The 27,033-nt window shown below is 40.3% G+C and overlaps 1 long non-coding RNA gene across 1 annotated transcript; it reads left to right on the top strand.

The window, feature by feature from the left end:
- Positions 1–530: 530 nt before the first annotated feature.
- On the top strand, positions 531–6,202 carry LOC143272030 (uncharacterized). The gene is made up of 3 exons (XR_013049414.1): positions 531–892; positions 3,163–3,452; positions 6,029–6,202. It is a non-coding gene; the product is annotated as an uncharacterized LOC143272030 (long non-coding RNA).
- The last annotated feature ends 20,831 nt before the right edge of the window (positions 6,203–27,033 follow it).

The following is a 27,033-nucleotide window of genomic DNA, read 5'->3' as shown; positions in this document are numbered from 1 at the left end:
CCGAAAAGAAATCATGGAAGTGTTGATAGGCTTCTATTTGGATGTGCACTCAGCTCCCTGCTGCACAGGCACCCACCAGACTTCTCAGACCCATCAGTTTCAAAGTTCCTGTTCTCAGGACATGTATGTGTTTATAAAAATTACTAAAATAAGAATTTTTGCTTATATAGGCTAGATGTGCCAGTACTTCCAGTATTAGAAATTAAAGCTGAGAAAAAAAAAAACATTCATTAAACCATTTAAAAACAAGGGAGGCCAGCTGATTACGTGCCAACATAAGTGTCTTAGAAATAGTATTCCTACTCTCCAAAACAAAAATCTTCAGTGAGAAGATCAGTATGGTATGAACCCACAGGCCTTCCAGGTCTGCCTGTAGAAAGCTGGAATCTCATACCAGTTTTTGCCCTGAAGCTTTTGAAATAGCACATGGAAGTCATCTCTCAAAAAACCTGTCAAACTGCCTTCTAAAACACCTGGGCTGCTCTCCACTTTGGTCAGACAGGTTTCTTTTGCAATGGGCTGCACTCAGTAGACAGAGGAATTAGGAGCCAAAGTACTGAGAGTCAGAGAGTGAGTGGTCAGCCCTTAATGGGACATCCATATTAACTCCACCACCATTAAGGCTCTTCAAATCATTGCAGAAATGGAAGCAGAAAGAATGGAAGAGCTGGGGATTGGGTGCTGTGAAATGCTGTCTTCTGGACTTGGCATTGCTTGATAACAGCTTTAGGTCATGAGGAATTGTGTCATGCTTCAGGTCACGAGGAATTGTCCCAGCCTGATTGTTCTGCTTTACCTGCAGAAATGATATGCCCAGGCATTTAAAACAACTACCCTGCTTCCAGTCAAACCACCACCAATCAACCAAGCAACCAATAAACAACAAAAAGCTGTAAGTTCCTGGTATTCGCCTGTGTATGTGTGTTGGTATTTATGCCCATCCCCAGCTCCTCTAAGCTTGCTCAACCTTCATCCCTCAGAAAGACTGGGGCCCCTTACTGTTGTAATAAAGCAGTCTCAGCCTGTTGAGATTGAATCTGTCTGATTTCCTGACTCATTTTTATTACAGGCATGGCCATTGCACTCATGAGCCCCCAGCAGATAGGATTATTTGCAAAATTGCTGCACAAGATCAAGCCAGTGACAATCCAAGAATAGATGATTTGGTGGTTTGAATAAGAGTGGCCTGCATGGGTTCATGTATTTGTATGCAGGCCACTCTTATTGATGTTGATGAACTGTTTGAGGAGAATGAGGAGGTGTGACCTTGTTGGAGCAGAAGTGTCCTGATGGAGGAGGTGTGCTGCCAGGGTTAGGCTTTGAGGTTTCAAAAGCCCTAGCCAGACCACTGCCTCTTTTTTTCTCTCTGCCTGCTGCTTGTGGAGCAGGATGCAAAGCTCTCAGCTACTACTCTACTGCCATGCCTGTCTGCTCCCTGCCATGATGATAACAAACTTTCCAAAACTGTAAGCAAGCACCCAATTAAATGCTTTCTTTTATAGAAGTTGCCTTGGTCACGGTTTCTCTTTACAGCAATAGAGCAGTAACTAAGATAATGGGATAGACAATTCCCAGGTCCCACCCCTTACTAAGGACATACTTATTATTCATGGATAATTGATGAGGGAGGGAAAAACATTCTTTTTTTTTTTTTTTTTTGATGTGGACAGTGATTGACTTCCTACGATGATGTGCATGCCCCGCCCTCATGCAGGTATGGGCCCCAGTAACTAGACATAATGGGTTATCAAAAAGGAAGGAAGGAAGGAAGGGAGGGAGGAAGGAAGGAAGGAAGGAAGGAAGGAAGGAAGGAAGGAAGGAAGGAAGGAAGGAAGGAAGACATACAAGAAATTGGAAGGAATTGTGTAGGAAGAGACTGTGTAACTAGAGGAGGAAATGGAGGTGCATAGGATCATATTCCATTCTACACATGCATAAATTTCTCATAAGTAAATAAAAAAAATTGTTCTGCTCAAGGAGACTGGGGACAATCTGTAAACATTTCTCTGCTTTTGATTATGCTGATCCCCTGGACTTTGGGGATACCTAAGAACTTCTGAGTTATGACATTAAAGCTACTACCTGCTCCAATCATGCTCTCCCCTCTGGTGACAGTCTGAAGCATTCATTTTCCTTTAAACTTTCTATGCCAACTCTCTTCTCTACAAAAATAAAGCCCTGAACAAGCCCAGCATTCTAAATGTACCTTGTTGCTATGCTATTTGGCACAACTGTGACATTTCCTTGGCAAGTAAAGCCACCAGGAGAAAGTTTCTGTGTGTTCTCACTTACCCACCAGCTTGGCTGGTTTGTACCCAATCAACTTCCCATTTACTTCTGCACACTGCCCTGCCCTCCCCTAGTAAAGCAAATGCCTGGCTTGCTCCTGAGGAAATTCTCTAGGGTATTGCCTCAGTTTGTACACCAAATCTTCTTTCTCTGTTACAACATTCCCAACAATATTCCAAAGCATCTAAAGATCTCCCCATTGGAAAGTTTCAATTCCTCTTCCTTTCTAGCTATAAACCAACTTCTCTTTTCCCTTTTCAGCCAAACTTCCCAAATCGCTGCCCTCATTCTGTCTGGACTGTGAGCACACAGGGCACATAGTCAGGGATGCAGGCTTTCTGGGAAGACAACAAACAGAGTGGGAGCCACACAGCGAGAAGAATCAAATCCTTAGAGAAATGAGCTTCATGAAGGAAAAGTGCCTAAGATGTTTTCTGGTGGCTCTTCTGAATTTAGTGACTTCATTTCTTCCACAATCCAAAGATTCTGTGAAATCAACTGCACAGTAATTTTAGGAGGCAACTCTGGCAGCTTGTGCGCATTTTCAGCACCTGGCTTGATTTTGTTCTCTGGAGTAAAGGGGCTTTGTTTTGTTTTGTTTTGTTTTGTTTTGTTTTTAAATATGCAAACATTGGATTTCAACAGTCATTTTTTTTCCTCCTTAAGTATTACAACATTTGTTATATTACTTGGTTTAGAAATCAGGCAAGACTTTCCCTGATTTGATTTTGAAGCATAAATTCAATCATGTCTGTTTACCTTTTTGGATTTCTGGGCAGCACCATGGGTGAAAAGGAGCTAGAAGGAAAATACACAATCTTAGCCCTTTCTTTATGCTAGGAAAATATTCACTTTCTGATTCTTTCTCCCTAGCTGAAGAGCAAGGCAACACCGCTACTCAGAAGTGTTCTCAGGACAACACAGTGTCATCTCATTATCCCACCATCAGTCAGCTCTTTACTGAATGCCAAGCCAGTGTGTATAATCAATCAATCTTCGGGGCTGAGATTCAGTATCTACTGTTCTTTGGAGATGTTGGTGTTGAGTTCAAGAAGAATGAAAACAGATTATCTGGATGCTGATGTTGTTTATGTTCTGACACATCCACCATCCTGCCCTTCATTTGTCCCATGCACAGCCTTGTTTCCAATATCTTCTCAAAGGTAAAGTCTCTCAATCTTAGGTTTTCAACAGTACACTGGAAATTGGTTTCAGGAAGTAATTTATGTGTGTGTGTGTGTGTGTGTGTGTGTGTGTGTGTGTGTGTGTGTGTGTTAGATTATTTCATTTTAAGATGCATTTGATAAAAATGAAGAGAAAGAAATACTTCACTTGAGAGACATTTATAAAATTGTCTTGACTTTTTATTTTTTAACTAATGAAAAGAAAAGAATATAGATAGATGATAGATCTATTTCACTATGAATAAAGAAAATACCAGTTATCATAAAATTCTACTTAATATATGACAGTTTTAATTGCTTAATGACACCATTCTCAGGCTTTTTCTCAGATACACAGCTCTTCCATTTTTAGCTGTACCAGACACTTGCCAAACTGGAGATAATTGCCTTTTTAGTGTATACTTTAATCACTGAGAAAGAGTCCACTTATTACCAGATTTAATTTTCATATATTTAACCCCTAATTGCTTGAAACAATTGCTATCCTTATTTATTTTTATTTTTTAATTGATTCTTTGAGTTTTACATCATTCATCCTGATCTCATCCATCTCCCTGTTCCTTCATATCCAACCTCCCCCTTTCAACCTCCCCTCCAAAACAAAACAAAATTTAAAAGAAAAACAAAACAAAAATAAAAACAACCAAATTAACTAACACATACACACAAAGTCTCTGCATGGAAGTTGTAGTGTGACAGACCAAGTCACACAGTATATACCTCTCACATGTCTTTACTTAAAAGTATTCATTACAATGAGTCATTCATTGGTCTGCCTCAAGGCTTCTGGTTTCTGCTACACTCTCAATACTGGACCCTCACTGGGACTCCTCTCGGACATCCTGTCGTTGCCCTGTGTCATGGAGATCCTGCAGCTTTGGATCTGCAGGACTGGCCCCTTCACATGCTCCAGCAGTTCATAGATGAGGTAGATGTTGGAGTAGCCAACTCAGAGCCCTGGTTCTGGGCCTGGATGGTAGCTTGGTTGGTCAGCCTGCCAGCTCTCCCTCATCCTCACCACCAGGGTGAGCTTTCCAGCACTACCCAGCTAGCTCACCCACCTCAGTAGACAGTCAGGAGTGAGGCCAGTTCTCCTGTTTTTGTGCCCTTGAGGCCGGGTTACCTGCACCCACACTGCCAGGGTCGGCTCTACTTTTTTTGCCCAGGCGAGGTACAGGGCCTGCTCTTCTAAGTGCTACAGTTGGTGAGGTGAAGCACCAGCTCTCCCACCCTCATGACCTCAGGGCTGGTTCTCTTACCTGCCCCAGGCAGCAAGGGGCAGATGAGGGGTGGGGCCATATTCTCATTCTCACACATTCTCAGGGTCAGATCACCTGCGGCCCCTGTCAAAAGGGTCAGCTCTATTGTGCTGCCCAGGTGAGGTGCAGGGTCACTCTCCTGAGTGTTAAAACTAATGATGGCCAAGGTCAGTTCTTCCATTCTTATGACCCCAGGACCATCTTTCCCACCTGCAGTAGGTATCGAGGGGCAAGAGATGCAACTCTCCCTCATCCACACCACCCTGTGACAGACAATTCTCCTACTCTTATGAATTCAGTGCTGGCTAACCCACACCCCTGCCAATGGGGTCAGCTCCCCTGTGTTGCCAGGGCAAGGTACAGGGCCAGTTCTCCCTAGTGCTGCAGCCAGGGATGTGTGGGGCCAACTCTGTACAGCCTTATCCTCACTGTCTCCAGTGGTAACCAGAGCCATGGACATCAATACAGACCGAGGCTGAGGAAGGGTCATGGACCCAGATATTGTTCTTGGCAGCAGCCCAGAACTGAACAACACCCACCATGGCCCTGGGTGGCACTGTAGGCCACTCAGATCTGTATGGAACCAGCAGTGGCATGGCCCTTGAACACTAATGTGGGCCTAGGTGGCAGCCTATCCCCTAGTCATCTGAGTGGTTCTTGATGGCAACAGGATCCACTGACATCAATACAGAACCTGGCTGCTACAGGGTCACAGACCCAGACATAGTCCTCAGCAGCAGTCCAGGCCCAGACATCACCCTAGACCTGTGTCAGCACAGGCCCCTTTGAACAGCATGACCCCTGTTGGGGCACACCCCTTTGACCCCAACGCGGTCATAGGTGATAGCCCAGCCTCCAGGCATCCGAAGGGCTCTTGGTGGTAAGAGGAGTCACCATCAACACAGACCTCCACAGCTGTGTTAGGGCCATGAACCCAAACATGGCCATTGGCAGCAGTCCAGGCCCAGACATCTCCCTGGCCCCAGGTGGCAAGCAGGCCACCATGTCAGCCAGTTCCTCTCTGCTCTGGACTCTTCAGATATGCCTCTCTCCCAAGCATATGAACCTTTCTGCCTCTCTCCCATTTCCCCACCATATACGCACTCACCATACTGGTGCCTGACCATCCAGTACCACAGGTGCTAGGCAGGCTCGTGTTTGGTCTCTGCGTGCCCTGAGTGCGAGTCCTGGGGCAGAGTTGTACTGTCCTCCTTGGGCCTCTCTGCTATCATTATTTTTATCCTAAATACATTTTTCCTTTTTTTTTTTTTTTTTTTTTTTTTTTTTAACATGAAGCCTTTTCCCCCAAAGTACTAATTGTGGGATGACTCATCCCTAGCCAGCTTGAAACCCAGCCAAGTCAAAAAGATACTTTCTGAGAGCCAGCCTGGGTCTGCCTAAGGGCCTCAGCAACAGCAGCTGAAACATGATCTGGAGATGACCTGGACCAATGAGAGGCAGCCATGTCACGCCAGCTGATGCATATTCATTAGACCTCTCCCCCGGCCCCGCCTGGGGTGGGGTGGAGGGTATATAAGGCTTGCCTCTTCCTGAATAAACTGAGCTTGTTGTTTCAACATTCTCCCTGAGTCTGTGTGGTTTGACTCTGTGCCTACTTGACCCCTCCTCCAAAGGGAACAACAATACAGGCCCCTGCTGCAACAAACGAAATTTATTATTTTAAAGTTTTCCTTAAGAAGCTAAGTATCTCCCAATTTTAAAACATTGGATGAATGACCATAAAGGAGAGAAGCGATGTTGGATGAGAAGATGGGAAAGGGAAAAACGGATGTGCTGATGATACAATCGGAAAGGAAGTGTAGTAGGTTTGATCTCAGAACCCCACCCATCCCCATGGCACGTGAGGGAGTCTCAGACTTAGGAGAGAGAACCTCCTGGCAGAAGGAGACTGAGGTTTTCTTGTATTCTGTGAGCACAGCAAAATGACTTTGTATCTATCACGCAGAATGTTAAGGAGGTCCTTGAGAAAAACTAATTAGATGTGAATGAGTTATGCTTCAGCTTTATCAGACCAAAGAGGTCAGGCAAGCACAAGAAAATAAGAGACCTTGTAGTTTCTGGGAAGTCAGAAATCAATACAACCATTTAGAAATTTAACAAACATATGTTTTATTGTTTGCTTCTTGCTATCAATAAAGAGATCCTGGGGGCAAGGCCAGGAATGCAGTTCAATTACATAGTGTGTGTGTAGCATGAAAGAAACCAGGGTCAACTCCCAGTGTCAGTACAAAAAGAAACACCCAGATTCTATTAACACTGGGGTCCTCTAAGTCATATAAGAACAAAAGGGAATAGTCAATATCAAATATGGAAAATCATATTTAAAACATAATGTAAAAGTTAACTTTTCAAAAAGTTAATACGTATGTGAATAACAGCACACAAACACAAAAAAACTGAGTTCTAAACATCATATATTCTCGCTTCAAGAAAATTGTGGAGAGGGAGAGAAAGAGAGAGATTGAGAGGTGGAAAATAGTGTTTAATTTTTTTGTTTTTACCATTTTTTTTTCTTTTTAGGGAGATACATGTGATACCTCAGTAAACCCCCCCCCCACTCTATCCCCTACAGACAAAGAGAAGCTTAAACCAGGATTCCTAAATGTAGATAAGAACTTAGACCCCTTTTTCCCAGGTGGCTGTATCTGTTACAGGGACTTTGGAAAACAGAGTCAAGATATTTGATCAAAAGACTAAAAAAGGGAGGCGGGTTGAAATGAATTATATGGTTTGTGCCTTTAAGAACTAGCCTCACAAAGAAAGGGGAGTGCTCCTTCCAACTCCCCGGCTGCTTATGAGAGATTTGGAAGAGCCTCCCTGCCAAGGCTTGTAAACTTAGACTATACCTTGCTTTTGCATTCTGTACCTAAAGTCTCCAGTGGTAACTTTGGGGACAAGATCTGGGCATAACACAGGCCAGTTTGGGCTATAAAGATCCTGTCTCAAAACCAAATGGGATGGGAATATGGTGGCACACGCCTTTAATCTCAGCACTGGAGATAAAAGACCCAGACACAGTTTCCCCAGAAAGCCAAAAAAGCTGAGAAAAGAGATATCTTAAAAATGAGTCAGTTCCCCCTTCCCCGAGAGGGTAAAGACAGGTGTTTTCAAAAGAACAAAGTCAGGATGTCTGGTGGTAACCAATTAACTATGAGATGCCCCTCTCCAGAAATAACATGACCAGACTCTGGAGATGAGTTGTAAAACTCCTGACAGGGCAAACAGATAAGGTAAAATAAGACAAAGTCCAGGCCCAGGAAAAACTGGACCAATTAAGGATGGACCCGTACTAACCCCCTCCCCTCTAAGAAATTTTATGGGTTTTGCCTATAAAAACTAACTTCCCCAAGAAAGAGTAACTCTTCCCTGCCTCACTGCGCTGAGGCCAGTGAATGCTTGAGATGAGTTCCCTGTCATGACTTGCAGCAGAAGTAAACCTTGCTTTTGCATTCTGGTATGCTCATTCTTGGTGGTCTCTCTGGGGATTACGATCTGGGCACAACAATGCACATGCTTAGTTAAAGGGTTCCCTATGGAAATAATTTGACAGATAAAATCCAGAAGGTGGCTACTTCTTTAAGAGAAACTCAACTGTGGATGCAGCCCTGTCTCAGGTCATAGCTGCACTAATTGTACAAGAATTTGGGGAGGAGCATTTTAGTTTGAAATATTGTAATGATGGGGGTGAAGACCTTTGTTATTGTGATTCTTATATGTGTTGCAGAGAGAGCTGTGATTTGACATGAAACACCTGGGAAAGACAAGAGACAAGTGTAGGCTAACATAAGCAGAAGCAATCATCCAGTGTGCTCAACCATCTTGAGGCAGGAGAGCAGTTGTTCTGATAAAGGCAACAACTGTATCAGCAGCACTGAGCAGGTGTCCGATCAAATGTTCCATGACCATAGCCAGAGTAGAAAACAGGAAGAGATGTTTTCCTTTTATAACCCATGGTGGGGTAATTGCAGGGCACAGGCTACTGAGCTCTGCAGAAATGTGTATGTAACACAGTGGCTTGGGTGGCCTTGAAAGTGTTGGTTCAAGTCAAACAAACCTCATTTTTCCTGATAGATGTTGGATTGTTTAGAAATAGTGACCAAGAGACTCTCAGTTTGTAGGATGTCTCTTTTCAGTCAGGTAACAATTTCAGAAGCCATTAATTCATTCTTGTACTTACAGTATAAGCCACTGTTACAGATCCAGACATGTAGATATGCATGCACATACCGGCACATATATGTGTCTATGTATGTGTGTGTGCAGATGTAAATTAATACCTCTACAAGACAATCATAAAAATCAATGAAGAAAGAAATTAAACAAGACATAAAAAGTAAAAAAGATAACCCATGTTAACAGACTACAAGAGTCAATACTTATGGAAGACCCAGGGTCTGGGGATTTCACTATGTCCAGCAAGGGATATCTGAGGGAAAAAAATCTATGTACATGATGCTCTTATATCTGTTAACTTTATTTTGCTAAGACAAAATTCTATCAGTTCAGCTACAGCTCCATCAGGCATTCAGGACAAGGATAAATCTAGATACACCTAACTCTTTATCTGTCTACTTTATTTCTCGTCTACATAGCTTCAGTTCTGTCCTGACACTCAGTTCCTCTTTGTCCCCTCATTACTGCTCCTTCAAAGTCCTATTAACAACTCAGCTCTTATGCTTCCAGCCTCATCTTCATCCTCTGTTTCTTCTCCCTCCATTTCTACTTGCTCTATACTCCTGGCTCAAGAGTTCTGCCTTACCTTCTACATTATCACTGTGTTCTTTTCTTCTTCCTGGTCATGCCATTCTCTCTGTCTCTACAGAAACTGCCTGTCTCTCCTTCCCCTTGCCATGTGATTCTCTGCCTCCTCAGGAATGTTGCTCTACCTTCCACATTGATATGTAAAAAACCTCTTTTTTTCTTCCTGGATTGCTCTAGAGAGCCACTAGGCCTCAAGGCAGGAGGATGGTCTGAGTTAGGATGGTCTGAGTTTCATTAGCACAAGAAACAAAGCTATGTGTCTCTAGCTTATCTTTATTGGCTCCAGCAGGGAAGTTATTTACCTAGAAGTTCAGCAGGTCTGAGGAACTGTTTGCCAATTGGTCTGGGAATATTTGGGCATGCAAGAATTTAATAGCAGAAGACAGCTGAAATATTAAAAGCTGAGTAACACCAAATATTCATAATAAATGGCTTGCCTTTTGACAGACCCTTGACTGGTCAAAGTATAGCTTTAAAATACAGCTGAATCTCTATAATATAATATAATATTGTTTGTGATTTTATATATATATATATATATATATATATATATATATAAAATCACAAACAATCTAAAAATCGAATACATGGTCCATGAAGAAACTACTTACATACTTCACTGAAATACAGAACAAAATCCCAAAATTCCTACAAAGCCACAAGAGTACACATAGTAAAAACAATCATGAGCCAAAGGGAGGGTAACTAGAGCCATCATCATATTTGACGTGGCTCAGTCATAGAATGCCTAGTGTGTGCAAGGCTCAGGGCTTGACCTCCAGCATTTTGAGAAAATAAAATTATACTACAAGGCTATAGTAACCCCAAAAGTTCAACATTTGCATAAAATCTGACAATAGAATAAATCTTGGGATCTTGGAAGTGAACCCTCACATCCATGGACAAGCTATTTTCAACAAAGCCCATGTTGGAAAAGACAGCTTATTCCGTAAACATCATGGGAAAAATGAAACAGTTGTATGCACACAGATGAAACGAATCCCCAACTTTTTCCCTGCATAAAACCCAATGAAAAATGGACCAAAAACCTAAGTTAAAAAAGTGTGTAAAATACTTCAAAAACTGATATGGAGAAAGGTATTTGGATAAGAACTCAAAATTACATGTGAAAAAAGCCAAAATGGGCAAAAGATGCTATTGTGATAAATATGTAACAATGGAATGCTACTCTTAGCAAAAAACCCAGAGACTAAAAAGACCATCTACAGAAAGGGAAACAATATTTGAAAAATATTTGTTTGATAAGAATTAAAATCCTGAATACATTAACAAGTCAAAAAATGGATAGCTATCTAATTAAGACATGGGTGTAGTATGTAAGTCCCTCTTTTTTTCTTAGAGATACAAATGACTAACAGCATATAAAATGCTCAGTAACTTTTACCACAAAGCAACACAAATCAAAAGAAAAATGAAATACCTCATCCAGTTAGCCAGTTAAGAATCATTATTTAAAAAACAAACAAACAGACAAAAAAAAAAAAAACATTTACTTTGGTGACCATGTAAAGTGGAGGTACTCTTATATATTGGTAGTGGGAATGTGAACCATTACTTCTATTGTGAAAAATAGTATTGAGCTATCTCAGAAAAATGTAAATAAAACAATTACACAATTCATTTATCTCACTACTGGGCATGTACCCAAAGCAAGGGAAGTAAGTCTGTTGAAGACCATCTTATATGGAAGTATTTAATCAGTGTTCCTCACAACAGCTTGGGACATGGAACCTAGTCAAGTGTCCACAGACAGAATGGATAAAGAGATCAAGAGCATGGTGTGTATACACTAGAAATGCCTGAAGTCCATCACAGCAACGGATAAGGCAGAAGTCAAGAAGTGAAATGATCCTGCCACAGAAAGACTAACATTGCATGCTCTCTCACACACTGCAGAAGAGGAAAAGACAGTTGCTACCATAGAAGCCGTGAGCAGAACACTGGTCAAAAGAAGCTTGAAGGCTGGGCAGGAGGGAGGACAGAGGTCCAGAGCATCAAAGGAGAGTGACACAGGAGGCTTCACTTCGAGCGCTCAGTGGCATAGTGCATTGCTGTAGTAACACAATTGTGCACTCTACAGAGGGCAAACCTGGAAGTTCCAGTAAAATAAACGATGCCCACAGAGACAGGGATGACAGCTTTCCTGACTTTAAAGCTCCAGGCTAAACATACTTACAAATTATCATAGTGCACAGCCAGCAGAGTCTTCAACGGGGACCTAAAGGGAGGGCCGGCGAATGAGAGGGACAAGAGACACGAAGAATGAGAGCAAGACAGGACGTCTGATCAAGTTCCAACATTTTATTTTTCTCTCAAGGCATATATAGGTAGGCAAAGGGGGTTACGAGCAGGAAGGGACTTAATTATGGGGGTTGCAAGCAGGAAGGGACTTAGTAATGGGGGATGCAAGCAGGAAGGGACTTAATTATGGGCTGTTCGGCCAGCAGGAAATGTTGCTCTGAAGGTTATCTATCTACCCTTGTCTAACTGCCTAATTGCTTAACTGCAGCTCATTCACCTGATATCTGAGAAGAGGTTCTGGTATCTGTAAGAAGAGGTTCTGGTGCTATGGAGAGTTAAGCAAGGCCTAGATCTAAGAAAAGAGGGGAGAAACCCAAATATGGCAGCATGTGTGTCAAGGGTCACTTAGGCTTATGGCTCCCGTCAAAGAAATATATACAGTATGTATGTGTTGGTTACTTTCATAGAGACATTTTAGTAGGAAAAAAATCAGGCACCAATACCCAAGGAAAAAAACAAATATAAGACTTCTAGAACTCTCAGCAGGTGTGAACACAGTAGGTAAAGGAGTGGCCATACCAGGGTGTCTGCCTCTTAAACATTTTTGAATGACACAAACATGTATCACTAACTTACAGCACTAACTCACAATCATGTTTCTGTCCTGAATCCTAGGGATTAGACTGAAGCTGTGTTAAACTGTGAGCTGTGCACAGCTCTGAAGCAAGCATCGCCTTTACTGGTTCCAGGAACAGAAGCCAAGATGGAGCCCAGGTGTCCACATCCTCACTCTCCTGTTGCCCTTGTTTTGTGGGTAATTTTCTCTCATTTTCCCAACCAATGTTTAGGTCCCAGTGTTTAAATACATGCAACAGATTTAAATACCGATGAGAAGTTTAAAAGGAAATTTCCTTAATGGATAATATTTTGCACGCACAGTTTCTTCAAAACTTAAAAAATTCACGTGTAAAATGAAAAGAAAAAAATGACCTGATTCTACTTCAGGAGAACCCAGACATGATATGGATGTGAGCGTGAAGCCTCATAACAAAACAATTCAATTCAAACTCAAGACCTCCCAAGGGTGAGTGAGCTAAATTAGAAGACAGAGTCTGTATTCCTGGTTCTCTGCCATTTAACCAAAGACCCTTTCCTTTAACACCCCCAGTTCTCTATTCATTCTAATCCAGCAGAGTCCGACTGCTTCTTGTTTTTAGTAATGTATCCATTCCTTGGAAGATCTTCTGAGGTACAGTCCCTTTTCTCCCTCCCTGGAACACATCCTTAACCACCAGAGTTGAAAGCAGAGCACCTGTGTCAGCAAGACCCAGACACTAGTTCCAAGACGTTTTCAAGCCAATGAATAATGTCCTTGATTGCTACAAGATATGCCTGCATATTAATCCGTCTGAACAAACAATTTACTCGTCTATGCAAAGACTTCTCATAAAACAATGGATTACTTATGTGAACAAACAGCTTGTTTGTCAAACAGTTGGCTCCCTGACTTCCTCCAACATACTCACTATGATGACTCTAATCCAAAACAACCATGTCAAATTATTTCCACAATTCCACATCGTCATTTGCCTTGAAAGACACAGTTTAAGCCACTGAATATTGGACTCCAAACTTTATACATATACTTGGTTGATTTCCCTTTCAATAGAGCACCGAGTCTGACAAAGTACTATTTATATGAAAAGGCTGTATGAAATCACTTTTCTACTTAAGGAGGTTATGGGATTTGTTTATTTCTTTATTCTACACACAACACTATCCTAATATATCAGGTCTGTCATAAGCAAGAAATGAGGGGTAAGAGGTATAGTCTACTGGTAAGTAACATGCTTGGCAGCTCATGTGAAGCCCTGGGTTTAATCCTCAGCATCAAACAAACAAACAAATAAACAAATAAGCAAGCAAACTGAGTCAAGAAATACAAGATCCCTCTGAAAAATCATTTACAATTATAAAAATATTTTTGCTTGCATAACTGAATATCCAAACGCAGGTATGGAGTTAAGACCTAATAAAGTATTTCTTTTTAAGGGTTTGTTTCATTTTTAATTATGTATGTGTGTTGGTATGTGAAGGTGTGAGCACAGGATCCTGGATCCCCTTTGAGCCAGAGTTACAGGTGGTTATGGCCATCCAGTGTGGGTGCTGGGAACTGAACTATGATCCTCTGTAAGGAGCCTGTTCTCTCAACCACTGAGCTATCTCTCCAGATTCAAAATGTCTTTGAAATTAGTGTTTAAAATAACACTTTGCTTTGGATAGTTTCATATATGTACACCATTCATCATATCTACCCCTATTCCTTCCTCTGTTTCCCTCCACTCTCCAGAGAGCTTTCTACTTTTGTATCATGTATTGATTTGAAATCCAAGTGCTCTATGGTATTATTCTTTCTGTTCTAAGTCAGCCTTATTCTACTTCCTACAATGAACTCGAACGACATTCACTATATACACCACATTATCTTTATCCATTCTCCTGTTGATGGGCATGTAGGCTGACTTCATGTCTTGGCTGTCATGAAGTGTGAGTCAGTAAACACAGGTGTGCCGGGATCTCTCTGTATGCTGCCCTACATTCCTCTGTGTAGATACATGGGAGCCGTACAGCTAGGTAATAACTGAGAGATGCTTTCTCAAATTGGGATGAATCCATCTCAGGCGAGTTTCTCAGGGTGGAGTGTGGTTTTACATGCTGCTTTCATTCTCATTCTGTCTGAGTTCTCCAGAAGAATATTCTGAGAGAAAGATTCGACTCTAAGTAAGATATATAGGAATGTCAGTAGGAAAGTAGAGAGGCAAGAAAGGAGAGATGAAGAAAACATAAGGGGTCATGATAACCTGCTGCATTAGCTTTCTGATGCTGTGATAAAACACCATGACCAAGGTAACATGGGAAGAAGAGTTCATTGGGTTTACAATCCCAGAGGGATGAGTCCATGACAGGGCTGCAAAGGGCAGGTGTCAGGATCAGGACCTTGTGACCTCACATCCTCGAACACAAGTATGATGCAGTGTCTTAGTTAGGGCTTACTATTGCTGTGAAGAGACACCATGACCACAGCAACTCTTACAAAGAAAACATTTCATTGAGAATGGCTCACTTACAGTTTGGTTTCAGAGGTTCAGTCCATTATCGTCACAACAGGGAGCATGGTGGCGTGCAGGCAGATGTGGTGATGGAGCTGAGAGGGCTACATCTTGCAGGTGACAGGAAGTCTACTGACTGACATCCAGAGGGAAGCTTGAGAAAAAAAGATCTCAAAGCCCACCGCCACAGTGACATACTTCCTCCAATAAGGCAACACCTCCTAATAGTGCCACTCCCTTTGGGGGCTACTTTTTTTCAAACCACCACATGTAGAAGGAGTAAGCTAAAAATAGGGCAAGGTTTTTAATCTCAAAGCCTTCCTCCAGAGCCTTCTTCCTCCAGCAGAGCTGTACTTCCGAAGCCTCCCCAAACAGTACCAACTGGGGACCAAATGTTCAAATGCCAAGCCTTTGGGAGACACTTCTAATTCAAACCACCACACTAGCCTATGTGAACAACTGGTACTTACTCTGGATGGGAACTCTAAGCAACAACATAGAACATAGGCCTGAAACTCCCATCACTGAACAGGGGAACTGGATCCTTTTGTTAGCGACTGTTACCTTACCTTCTATCATTTATTGCCATTCTTTATGTTTACAAGGTATCTCTCCTTATGCAATTATTGTATTTTTGCTGCATGGTACTTAAGAATTACAAAGATGTTTCTTTTAAAAATATTTTGCACGATTCAGTTTAATTTCTAGCAATGTTTTACATCTTTGGTATTGGGGAGGTCCCCACACATCAGAGACTTATTAGCTAAGAAAGTTTCCCTATGGGGTAGAGAACCCAGAGTCTGCAGTTTGCCCTCTTAGCCATGGGATCCTCTAAGGATTTAAACACTGTCCCTGGGGGAACATTTCTTTTGGGTTCTCTGCTACATTTTTGCTTGTTTTCTGCGTTGTTTTATTTTGTTAAGAAATCTTGGTTTTATTGTCCAACACGTTAACTGAGAAGTATTTTACTTCAAGTTTCCTAAAATAATTTAAACTTTTTTTGACATTTTACTAACAATCCCTATGCTTTGAGAATTAACTGGGAAAATTAGAGGTAAGTTATTCATTAAAAAATGATGGCATCAGAATGAGCTTCTGAGTGATTTGGTTTTTACCACTCATCCACTATGAGTACTGGGGGTGGGGGTGGGGGGAGCACATTTATTCATTTTTAGAATTCAGGAAATACCAGTCCAAAGATTGATATTAGTGTTAGTCAAAGTAACTGTCAAGAAAACACAAAGCCCTCAAGATGAATCTTTTAGGAAGAAAATAAGTACAGTTGAATACTCTCAGACTAACAATTAATTCTGCTTTTTAGAGTAGTATAAATTCTAATCCTGAATCAGACTCTAATGTGCATATGATTGTGGGCAAGCTATTCACCAAGCTGTCCATCCATCCACTTCAGACAATAGTTCTTCACAATGTTATGGAAACTAAATGATGGAGGAAAAAAAGGACAAAATTTGAGAGACATAGAAATGGATAACTAATATATTAAAAACATGTTCAGTGTCATTAACCATTAAGGAGATGTAAAACTGAAGGCTAGAGAGATGCCACCTTATCCTAATGATAATGGCTATTATCAAAATATAGAAAAATGACAAGTGCTGATAAAAATGTAGAGATAGGAGAACCATTTCACAATATTGGTAAAAACAGAAATTATTTCTACAAAAACTGAAAATATATCCACCCTCCAGCACATTCTGTACAATGTGGTACTATTCAGCTCCCCAAATGCAAGAATCCTGTCAGTGATGACAATATGAACGACCCAGAGGATACTCTGTTAACTGAAATAAAGCATGCCTGGAGAGGTGGACCAGGTATGCACACATCCGTGCGCACGCATGCGCGCGCACACACACACACACACACACACACACACACACACACACACACACAGAGCCAGATTTGTCATGGAAACGACAGCTGGCTTAGTTTTTGTGCTTTTCACGTTCTGATGTCTCCTGTTGATGACTTTTCTTAGCCTGCAAATCTGTGCTCAGGCTCCTTACTTGTGAAACACACTAAAAACTTTGAAAACTTACTGATGGCATGGGGCAGGAGTGAGTTGGTGTTAGGGAAAAGGTGCAGGCTGTGCTACTTTCTGTACAGAATACACATGTGCCTAAGTTTCATACTCAACTCCTCTGTGTCTGAGGAGACTTAGAACACAGGAGAGGACACACAATCAAACAGTTTAAGCATTCTAAGACAGATCCTGGGAGTGAAAATATTAATGTGTACACACTTCCCCTAGACACAAAAACACAAATTAAAATAAAATTGTTGTAGAGGGCAGGCTCAAGTTTACCTCTGAGAAGACCATAGCATGGACATTTCTATGATTATCAAAGTGAACCCAACCAGGAATGATGTCCCTGAAATATCCTTTGGGAAGGTTATGAGAGATCAAAGGACAGCAATGGAAAGGAGTGAGAACTGGGTCATCACAGCATGAAGCATTTATCTAAGTTGTTCTTTTATCAGTAAAACTCAGGCATCAGATATTGAGGTAGAAACCTGATAGATCTGTAAAATGATGGAGAAACAATCAACTGACCCTACCTCTCCATCTTTCCAGATTGAAAAGGCCCACAAATCTTTCTAAGCCTCTCCCTCTCCCTTCCAGTGCCTCTCTATCCTAATCTGGGTCAGCCAAAAACTCTATGGTTTATTCTGGCCAGCTGAATGTGAACTCTGCCCTCTGATTCAAGGTTTAACTTTATTGGCAGTCTCAGAGTGACAATGCGAACCAACCTCACACACCATTTCCCACTTTTTGTTTAAATAAAAAGGAATAATTTTACCTCTAATACAGTAATACTATAAACAATAAGAATAATTATCAGGTATTGTCGAAGAAGAAAAGGGAAAGGTATTAAACTTAACAAAGTAAAATTATGTACAATAAGAATAATTATCAAGTAAGAATTACATTCACAGTGTTCAGTCCATTTGCATTTGGTAAATTCAGAGAAAATACTCCATTATCTACCCTATCTTGGCGAGTCCAAAGTTTTGTACCTAATTTACTTTTTTTCCTAACTTATATTACCATCCCAAAACTATCTTTTTAGATCTCAAAATATTTTCTTAGATAAACAACTTAAGCTTTCACGTCTCTCAACTTTATATACTTCACACCTTTTTGTTTCTTTTGTGAATTTGGTAACAAGAAAAATTGTAGCTGTAACTATCTAGTCTTCAACCCCATCAAAGACACAAGAAGGATCTAATATTACCTGAGTAAACAAGAGGTGCAGAGCAAACAACTTCCAAAATTATAGAAATGACAGCGACATCTGGCTGCTTGGTCAGTCACCCAAGGTTCCTCTGCAATGTTGGGGCATCCATCTTCAGCCTATAGGCCTATAATATCTGGCAAACTTTTCTGTGAAGCAGGAATATTTGAAGGACTGTCCTACCTTGTCTTAGCAAAGTCCAGCAGTTGCCTTCTTTTGTGTCTTACTTGTTCAATTTGAACAACATACTGTCAGCAGTTGAGACAAGAGCAGTTTATTGCCCAGTGGCTAACTTTATCACAATGGAAAAAAAAAACCTCCACATGAAGGTTCTTTGATGCCCATCATCCCTTTTTTGAAGTAAACTGGTGCTGCCTGGAGCAAGCATGTCTCACTGTCATGAAAAGCCTTATGTTATTAAAATATCTTAAACACAAAATTCTGTAGGTCTCTGAAATGTTTGAAGACAATCTATCTAAAATACATGTTTGACCTTTAAAGCATGCCTAACATGGCCACAAATTTGATTGTTAGATGACTAACTACTAACCTTTATTTCTTAATTATCCTAAAAAGTTTGTAATAACTTTAAAAGACTAGAACTTTATATTACATTGTTAAATAAGCTGCATAGGTACAATACCTTAAACAAGAATAGAACCATATATACAGTATAACAAAAATAACCTTAAATTTTTATCAATATATAAAAATCCATAACAATATAAGATACTTAAGACTAGTAGCTGCTGTTCCTATACTCATTGTTCTACTGTCTGTAATTTTTCTGATGTCAAAGGCCATTGTTCCACCCAGACAGGTTTGCCAGTTAACCATTTTAAAGGTAGGGCTGCTGGTACCTTTGAAAAATCAACAGATGTTGTGCCCTGCTTATGTACAACCTGAATAATCAGTGACTGTTTTTGATAATACTTTTAATATTTCTCTCAACAGCATTCTTTATGTATTTTTCTGAAATTAGAGGCATGTTAACCTGTGTTTTTCAAATCACATCCCTATAAATTGCTATCCTAACTACACATGGCTTTAATTTCCCTACCTGTACTTCTGGCCCTATACATTCCACTCACCTTGTACTTTGTTTTACCTGAGAAAAAGTTCCAATCTCTACAAGCTGAATATTTATCTAATGAAGAGGCCAATCTGGCTGCCAAGATTTTGGTGAAATTATTAACATCCACACCTATGTCTAGTAAACCTTCAATTACAAGGCTGTTTATTTGTAATTTTAGCTTTGGTCTCTGACCATTTATAGAAGTTTGCCAAAATATTTATATTATGGTCTCTCCTGAAATTTATGTTTTATCTACTGAAGCTGTTCTGTCATCCATAGCAGTATGGTTTTTAACAATAGAAATTAGGTCTTTTAATTGCTTTGTGGAGGAATTTCTCCAATGTTGACAGGGAATGGCTGAACCAAAATTGACATTGGGGCATGTGAGAGGCCCCTTAAGGCATTTCCTAACAGAAAAGGGTTACCCTGCCTGTCTCATATTATTCTGGATTCATCAGTCCACTGCCAGCCTTTGTCACACCTTCTGCATATTCCATGAGGCTGAGGCCTTCTAGAGTATCTCTAGAAAAAGATGTTTCTAGAAATGCCTTGTCTACAATCGCTTTTCAGATGACCTTGCTTACCACAATTAAAACATCTAACCTTTTGATTTTCTTAAAAATTTTAGAAATCACTTCTATCAAAATAGCATCATAAGCATGAGATCCAATATCACCTATACTTCTAATCCATGCATTTATTGGTGCTGATCTTGCCTTTAAAGGCCTAATCATCCTTTTTCATTCTGAATTAGCATTTTCAAAAGCCAAAGATTTAATTAATATTTGTCTAACTTCTGAATCTGATATCATAGTATTTACAACTGAAGACAATCTTTGTAAAAAATCAGTGAAGGTTTCTTTTGGGCCTTGTATAGTTTTAGCAAGTGACTCACCCCTCTTTCCTGATTCTTCAAGCCTGTCCTAAGCTTTCAAAGTTGCTATATGACAAAAAGTCAAGGCATGATCATCAAATCTAAACTGGCTTTGAAAATCAATATACTGGCCTTTATCAAGAGGCTGACCCTAGATTGCCCTTTCCATGTTTTCCACTGTAACTGAGGACCAACTTCCAATATTGTTGTGACTAAATCTTTACAGTTTTGTGGAATAGTTTTGTTCTGAATTGCCCATGAATTTAACATCTGCTTCACAAAGGATGAATGTATACTACATGAAATGACTGCTTCCTTAACTCTCTTCAAATCTAACATGTCTACAGGATCTCAGGTAACATTTTGTATGTGACTGTGGTAGCTGCAGTAAAAGCCAGAGTGGGTGCAGGTGCATGTTGAGGCAGCCAACCTGGCATGGCAGCAGCCTGAGGAGGGGGTTCCAGCCTGGAACCCACTGGGAGAGGGAGTGAGCTGCCTGAAAAGTGGACAGAGGGATTGCTGAAGAAGCCTATGTGGGCAAGAAATGAAGGTACAGGGGTTGTGGGAATGAGCTGGCCAGCATGGGTGGTTAAATATGGCTGAGTTTGGGACCCAGACACCTGTGGCATTTGGGGCCAGGGGCAGATGTAGAGAGGCTGCAAGAGGAAAACACCAAACTCAAATGGAGGGAAAGCTGGCTGTGGAGGAGGTGAAGAGGTGGCAGATCTAATAATGCCCCACACTGGGCACTTGATGAAGCATTTATCTAAGCATTTATTATTTTATCAATAAAAACTCAGGAGTCAGATATTGGGGTAGAAACATGATAGCTCCACAGAGCAATGGACATACAATCAGCTGACCCTGCCTCTCCACCTTCCCGGATTGAAAAGGCCCACAAATCTTTCTAAGCCCCTCCCTCTTCCTTCCTGTGCCTCTCTGTCCCAACCTGCATCTGCCAAAAATTCCATGGCTTATTCAGGCCAGCTGAATGTGGACTCTGCCCTCTGATTCAAGGTTTAACTTTATAGGCAGTCTCAGAGTGACAGTGGGAACTAACCTTTCACAACATCAGAATTTTTTTCTTTGTGTTTTGTAGTATGCACAATGTGTTTGCTCCAAGCCCTGGTTTTTTTTATTTTTAGATAAATATTGTCTTCTATCATTATACCTAACATCATAGATAGTCATGTACAGAGTCATCTATAACTGGTAACATGCTAAGCCCTCCATATGGTTAAAGAATTATCACATTTAATAACAGAATCCTGTAAAATCAGTGTTGACATACCTTTCACTGTATCGAGAAATAGATTCGGGGGATTAGGGCATTAGCCTAAGGTAGAAGATAAATAGCTCTGGGTAAACTGAAGTTCAGAGCTACATTTACAGCTTTCTGGAAGTTGTCATTTCATAGTGTGTGACTGAACTCTTTGCTTTTCTTCAAATCATCTAATTAAATTTCACAATGTTCTTTATTATAATCACAGTAAATTTGATTTCTTTTCAATATTTAGAATGACTTTGCTTCATCTAGCACTGTATGGGGTAGAAAAACAGCTGAATAATCCTGTTGAGGAGGTTCTCAGAAATTTTACTTCTGCATTACATTCTGAGCAACAGAAGATAAATATTTCATTTTACATTGAAATTATGTTGGAACTCAATGTCAAATGTCCACAATATCTCTTTGTATGTGAAGAAAAGGAAATATAGATCCTGTCTGGAAGAAATGTATTTCTTGGACTCTAACTCACCTCACTGCAGTGCTGTTGAATATGTATCTTTAAGAACTTGGAAAAGTCATTTATGCTATTCCAGATACATAGGGTTAAATGTGTGCTTAGGGCTGGTGTTTTTTTTAGGAGCATAGAACAACAGAAAAAGGGTGAAGCAGTAGTAAATGGTAAAGAGAGATGAGGCCTCAGTTTCTAGAACTCTGTTGTCGTGTGATGCACTGAGATGTGTGTGGATCTGCCACAAGGACCCAAGATAAGGATTTACAACTTACAAAGTCATCAAAGGACATGAATATCTCTGGTCAGGAATTTCAAAGTTTGAAATACTGCAAAGTCGGACATTATTGGAGTGGTTAGATAATACAGCAAGTGGGAAAACCCCGGCCTGCCACCTGTAAACAGACAAAATAAAAACACACACGCACTAAAATATTCTGTGAAAATTCTTTCATACAGGTGTGCAGGGTGTAAAAGACACATAAGTGAAATCCATGTCTCCATTTGGGTACTCCCATGGCATTGGGTAACCATGGCATTGGTTACATGCAAACACCTAAATTCCAAAATCTGTAACATTTCTGGTTCCACACATTTCAGAAATAGGGCCTCAACTTGTATCACATATTCAGGTCCATTTACAAAGAAAAGATTCATTACCACTTTCAAATTTATTAATAATAATTAATCATAAACTAATCACTCATAATTTTTCTTGATGGTGAATATTACCTGAAAAAAAAAGCTTTTGCACCTTGGACCAAAAGCCATATTTGGAGGTTTACATAAGTCACTCACTGATATCTACGTATCATGCAGGGAGGTGGCTAAGCCACAGTCTGGCTTTTCCATTTGTCTGACAATAGGCCATCACAGCAGAGATCTGAGATTGGATAGAAGTGCTTGCCTCTGAGCAGCAGGTGAAAGCCACAGGTTGTCTACCAAACTTGTAAACTCTCTGGTAAAATGAAAAGAGGCTGCTGATTCAAGGAGCATGTCTGGGGAGATAATAAAAATGATGAGGCCAGGCTTGTCTCTGTGTACTGTACAATGGGTAAGCTCGGACCAGTTGTCATCATTAAGAGAGCAGTCAGGAGGTGGTGGCACATGTGTTTAATCCCAGAACTCAGGAGGCAGAGACAGGCAGATCTCTGTGAGTTCCAGGACAGCCTGTTCTACTGAGAGAGTTCCAGGACAGCCAAGGCTATCCAGAAAATTCTGTCTCAAAAACAGAGAAGGTGGGGGTGCTGGGGGTACATTTCTAGCATGGTGGCTCACAACTGTTTATAACTCCAGTTTCAGGGGATCTGACATGCTCTTCTTTTCTTTGAAGGCCCCAAACAAGCATATAGTCCACATACAGAGTGTGAGAGACCTTGGAACATTCAGCTCTAAACAAGATGTCTCTATCAAATCCCTACCCTCGGGGATCCAGGGATCTCGTGGAAGAGGAGACAGAAAGAGTGTAAGGGCCAGAGGGTATGGAGGATACTAAGAAAACAAGGTCCACGTGATCAGCATGATCAAATCTCATGTGAACTTACAGACACTGGGCAGCATGTACAGGGACTGTACAGGTTTACAGCGGGCTCTCTGTGTATATATTCTGGAGCTAGGTTAGTGCTTTTCTGGGATTCCTGAGTGTGCAAACAAGTGAGTTTCTGTTTCTTGTGCCTTCTCCTGCACTCTTTCCCTTCTGTTTGTTTGTTTTGTCTAATTCTGATGTGTGAGTTTTTGTTTTATCTTACTATATTTCATTTTACTCTTATTTTATTATTATCCCTTAGAAGCCTGCTTGTTTTCTAATGAGAGACAGAAAGGAAGTGGAGTCTGAGAGAAGAGAGAGGGAAAACCATAATCAGGTTATTTTATGTGGGAAAAATCTATTTTAAATAAAATGGGGGAGGATGGAGCATGATAAGCATAACTAGGATGGCCAGTTTTCAGGGGCTTGTGACTAAAAATGGCAGAGATCATTCCACCAAGTTAATCAGATTTCAAAGAACCATTATGGAAGATAATTTATCAGAACATACCCAAAACTGCATGCAATTTGGAAGATGCTTTCTCTTGGCACTCTAAATTTGAAGAATATCCCAGGAAGTAGCTAAAGAATGCTTGTTCATGTCAGCATGAAGAATAAGACTAAGAATTAGAATTAGCTTCATTCTTTTAAAGGAATTGGTTGAATAAATTGCCATATGCCAATGAAGGAAACTCTGTTGTGAGTGTTAGACCTTTCAAAGACACAGAGCAGTTTTAAAATGAGTTGAATATGATGAGTACTCTCTTCTTCTACAACATGCATTGACTTAGATAAATTTGCATCCAGTTTGTTTTAAAAAGGGTGGCTAGAGAGCTGGGTTGGTGAATATAAATGCCTGCAGCAGCAAGCATGGCAGATTTGAATCTGAGTTTGAATTCCTAGTACCCAAGTAAAAAGCCAGGTGTGGTTGCACACTCTTGTGACATCACCATTGTGAAGAATGGAGATCGATGGCTTGCTGCCCAGGAACCAAATCCCATGTCCAGGAGACTCTACATCAAGATATAAAGCAGCGAGTGATAAAGCAGGACACTGATACCCTCCACCGCCTCCTACACACACACACACACACACACACACACACACCTATACACATCTACACACACATATACACATACATACACACATACCTACATACTCACATACACACGCACATACACCTACACCTACACATATGCACACACACACATACACACACAGAGTAATAAAGTTCCTAGATTTTTGAAATACACTCAGTTAAAAAAAAATCAATAGTAAGGCTACTAAGGTACATTCAGCAGGTAAAGGTGCTTACTGTTAAGCCTAATGTCCTGAGTTTGATCTCCAGAATCCACATGATGGAAGGAAAAAACTGTCAAGTTGTTTTCTGACATCCACATGTGTATCCACACATATAAATGTAAACACACAGAGACACACAATATACATAAATGCAACAGATTTCAAAAACTTCTAAAGTAATGAATATTGAGTAATCAAATGTACACAGCATAAGCATATTAACCAACAAAGGCAGAACACATAACATACAGCATTACTGAATCCATGTCCTTACATGAATATTCTATCTTACAACTCTGTAAGTACCTGTTTCTTCAATAGAATACAGCTCCTCTCACCATTAACTGCCAGAAACTAGAGCTTAATATTTGACTTATTTCCTTTGGAGTTCGCAGTTCTCTCGTAAAATATTTTTTCTAGCAGAAACAAAAAGTATTCAAGTATCTATTAAATAAATTACTACTTTTAACTAAAGGGTACAGATTTCAATTAAAAAAAACCCTTACTACATAAAAGATGATGGTTTTTAGTCTAGTGGTTCCCTGTTGCTATAGAGGGAAGGTCATTATTTGTTACTTGTAATCACTAGAAACCAATTTCATCTAATTTAAGAAGAAAGGACAGTTATTGAAAGGACATGGACCAGAGGACAGTTTCCAGAATGGCAGGGGAAGGACCCTAGGGCTCTGTGTAGTGAAACAGCTGCTGCTTGTGAACTCATGTGTCTGTGCCTGCCCAACCAATCTTCAGCAATTATCCAAAGAAAACCGAACAAAAACACAAACATTTACTAAGAGAGCCCACTAAATATTAGAAGAAAGATGAGGCTGTAGCCTTGAGTCTTAACTATCCTATCAAATACACATTCCACTCCAGAAGGATGGACATTCTACTCCAGAAGAATGGACATGCCACTCCACTCCAGGAGGATGGACATTCCACCCTAGGGAGATGGGCCTTAGACCTGGAGAAGACTGAGACCCCATTCTCCACAGCTCCATGTGCAGGCTACCGAACTTCCTGGGAAAACAGATTTTCTTATTCCTCACTGCTCCTTGGGATCCATGTCGTAGAGGCAAATGGATCCTCTCCTTACCATTCAGCCCTCAGCCACAAGCAGAGAGGTATGCCAGAAGTCAAGGCTGAGAATAATGGAGCCCTGACTTCACTGACCCAGATCATTTCTAACATGGAAACTTCATGAAGAAGAAAGTGGGAAAACACAAGCTATGACTCTGTTCAGTCCCCTTATTCTATTTAAAACTATGAAAATCTCCTATGTATACACACACACACACACACATGTATATAAGTATATGCATATATATTTATTGTGTATGCACGAGCATGCATACACACACACATATATATATAAGTATATGCATATATATTTATTGTGTATGCACGAGCATGCATACACACACACACACACACACACACACACACACATACACACACACACACACTTGGCTTGAGTTTATAAAATACATTATCTTAAAATGTCCATATTTAACAACAACAAAAATATAACACATAAACAAGCACTATAAACTAGCTGTCAGAAATCCAGATATCAACTTAGCAGAGAAAAATTTCAGAGTCAACTGTATATTCAAAAAATGAACAAATTAAACATTAACAGACTTTTGATATATTTTTCTAGAAGGCCCATGTTTTAAAAGCATAAATATTTTTCAACATCTACCATCTATAATGGTATAAATACTATAAACTGACTAAATGGAAATTCCATGATTTACTTAACACATCTTAATTAAAATGTAATTAATTTATTCCCCCTTTCCTTTCTCCCTGCAGCTCCTCCTGTACTCCTCATCTCCCTCTCAAGCAGATGGCCTCTTTTTCTTTTATTATTATTGTTACGTTGTGCTGTGTGCTTACTTACACAAATACAACCTGCTGAGTCCCTTTTTATTATTTGTGATTCCATATTTTAAAAGTAAAATCACTGAAATAGAAAGTTCACTTATGGAACCCAATGTTAGATTTCAAATACAAAAAAATTTATAAAAAGCATCAGTACATTTGAAGAGCAGTTATGTTACCCACAGAACACAGAGGTCAAAACAGGAACTAAGAAAAGCAAATACAATCTTCAAGAAACATGGGCCAGCACAGGGCCCACAGGGCCCACAGACACAGGCATAGATGAGTCCTAACAGAGATGGTAGGATAAGAGGAAAGAAATTTGAGATTATAAGTTCTCTGGACATGCTTGTATTCATTTCTTTTCTGAAAAATAGCATTAAGTAAGAATTGTTGCAATGAAGAATTCATAATGTGTCATATACAGTGAGCATAACAATAATGGCCTATAGGAAGGGAAAGTAGTACTTTATGGAAGCAACCTTCCTACT

This window comes from Peromyscus maniculatus, chromosome 1, assembly GCF_049852395.1.
Source record: "Peromyscus maniculatus bairdii isolate BWxNUB_F1_BW_parent chromosome 1, HU_Pman_BW_mat_3.1, whole genome shotgun sequence".
NCBI lineage: Eukaryota > Metazoa > Chordata > Mammalia > Rodentia > Cricetidae > Peromyscus > Peromyscus maniculatus.
Note: the sequence above shows the minus strand (reverse complement) of the source record. Positions and strands in the feature narration are given on the sequence as shown.